At 43.0% G+C, this 2,500-nt stretch overlaps 1 protein-coding gene across 2 annotated transcripts in view; it reads left to right on the top strand.

Annotated features, from left to right (window-relative positions):
• LOC126983566 (uncharacterized) overlaps positions 1–2,500 on the top strand; it is a 31,001-nt gene that overhangs the window by 9,692 nt on the left and 18,809 nt on the right. The window lies entirely within an intron of this gene.

Genomic DNA, 2,500 nt, shown 5'->3' with positions numbered 1-2,500 from the left:
CCCTGTCCACCGATAAGGGAGGGGGGAGGGGGGAGAGGGAGGAGGAGGAAGAAGGGAAGAGGGGAGGGAGGAGAGGAGCAGGGAGGGAAGAGGGGCGGGGGGAGGCTTTCTTTATTTACTTTTTGGATTTTTTTCTTTTTCTTTTTCTTTTTTTCTGTCTTTCTTTTAGTCGTCTACATTTTTTCTTTTCTGTTGTTTTTCTCTCTCTCTCTCTCTCTCTCTCTCTCTCTCTCTCTCTCTCTCTCTCTCTCTCTCTCTCTCTCTCTCTCTCTCTCTCTCTCTCTCTCTCTCTCTCTCTCTCTCTCTCTCTCTCTCTCTTTACTTTAACGTAGACAAGTGCCAGGTCCTTCAAGTTGGAACGAGGAATAAGAAGTTCGATTACGAAATGCGCGGCGTTAAACTCAAAAGCGTTCAATGCGTCAAGGACTTGGGGGTCAAAATCGCGTCAAACCTCAAATTCTCACAGCAATGCATCGATGCAGCAAATAAAGCGAACAGAATGTTGGGCTTTATTAAAAGAAACTTTTTATTCAAGAATAAAGATGTAATACTCCCGCTCTACAACAGTTTAGTCAGACCCCACTTGGAATATGCGGTACAGTTTTGGTCTCCCCACCATGCAAAGGATATTGCTAAATTAGAAGGTGTTCAGCGTCGGGCAGCGAAAATGATCCTTCCTTGCGCAACAAATCCTACGAAGAAAGGCTTTCTACCCTTAACCTGTTCTCTCTTGAGAAACGTCGCCTCCGAGGAAAACTGATCGAATGTTTTAAAATACTTAATGGTTTCACGAATGTAGACAGATCAACATTGTTTCTGATCGATGACACTTTGCGCACGAGGAACAATGGCGTAAAACTCAGATGTAGACAAGTAAATTCAGACTGCACCAAATTTTTCTTCACCAACGTTGTAGTGCGAGAATGGAATAAGCTTCCACCGTCAGTGGTCCAGTGTAACACGATTGACTCCTTCAAAAATAAGCTCGACCGTCACTTCCTTCAACGTAATATCAACTAGAGTAGAAATGCAACGTTTTGGAGTCTTCTGATTAATGTAAAATCACTTAGGTTTAAGGACAGACCACCAAGTCTGGACCATGGGGTCTGTGTGGTCTGATTTTCTATGTAAATCTATGTAAATCTCTCTCTCTCTCTCTCTCTCTCTCTCTCTCTCTCTCTCTCTCTCTCTCTCTCTCTCTCTCTCTCTCTCTCTCTCTCTCTCTCTCTCTCTCTCTCTCTCTCTCTCTCTCTCTCTCTAAAGGTCAGACGGAATTCATATAGTTCTTTTTGTTTGTTTGTTTGTTTGTTTGTTTGTTAGTGTGTGTGTTCGTGTGTTTGTTTATCCTGTTCCGGCAGTGAGACTTAAACCTTCCGGTTGTGTTATTGTTGCTCTCTCTCTCTCTCTCTCTCTCTCTCTCTCTCTCTCTCTCTCTCTCTCTCTCTCTCTCTCTCTCTCTCTCTCTCTCTCTCTCTCTCTCTCTCTCTCTTAAAAACAACAACTGAGAGAGAAATTAGTGGAGGAAGGACAAAGCAAGGAGGAGAAGGAGGAGGAGAAGGAGGAGGAGGAGGGGGAGGAGGGGGAGGAGGAGGAGGAAAAGAGAAAGAAAAGAAATAGGATGACAAGAAGGAGAAGGAGGGATAAGAATATGGAAGAAAGGGGGGAAGAGGAAGAGGAAGAGGAAGAGAAGGAGGAAGAGGAGGAGAAGGAAGAGGAAAAGGAGAAGGAGAAAGATAAGAAAAAAGATAATTAAAAAGAAAAGAAGAAGGAGGGTTGAGAGTATGTAAAAAAAAGAAGAGGAAGAGGAGGAGGAGGAGGAAGAGAAAGAGGAAAAAAATAACAAAAAAGGAGAAGGAAGGAGAAAGTAGAAGAAAATAAGAGGAAAAGGACAATGAAGTTAAGTAGATGAAAGAAAAGGAAGAGGAAGAGGAGGAGGAGGAGGAGGTGGAGGAGAGTGGATGGATGGGTTCCCTTTCGGAGAGATGGATGGTTGTTGTGGAGAAGCGGAAAATATTTTTAATTCCACTACCGACGACTTGAGGAGGAGGAGGAGGAGAAGGAGGAGGAGGAGGAGGAGGAGGAGGAGGAGGAGGAGGAGGAGAAGAATGATCCACTAGGTAGGAAAAAAAATATAAAGAAGGAGAAATAGAAGGAACATTATAACCGAGTGAAAAAAAGAAAGAACAAACAAAACAAGAATAAGGGAAGGAGGAGGAGGAGGAAGAGGAGGAGGAGGGGAAAGAGGTGGAGGAAGAGGAGGAAAAGAATGATCCACTAGGTAGGAAAAAAATATAAAGAAGGAGAAATAGAAGGAACATTATAACCGAGTGAAAAAAAAAGAATGAAGGAAGAGAGAGAAGGAAGAGAAGGAGAAGGAGGAGACAGAGGATAAGTAGGCCTATGCAAGAGAGAAGAAGCAAGGAATAATGGAAGAGGGAAAAGAAGAAGGAATAGGAACAGAAAGAAGAAAAGGAAGAAAATATTTATCACAAGTAGACAA

This window comes from Eriocheir sinensis, chromosome 54 (assembly GCF_024679095.1).
Source record: "Eriocheir sinensis breed Jianghai 21 chromosome 54, ASM2467909v1, whole genome shotgun sequence".
Classification (NCBI taxonomy): Eukaryota; Metazoa; Arthropoda; class Malacostraca; order Decapoda; family Varunidae; genus Eriocheir; species Eriocheir sinensis.
Note: the sequence above shows the minus strand (reverse complement) of the source record. Positions and strands in the feature narration are given on the sequence as shown.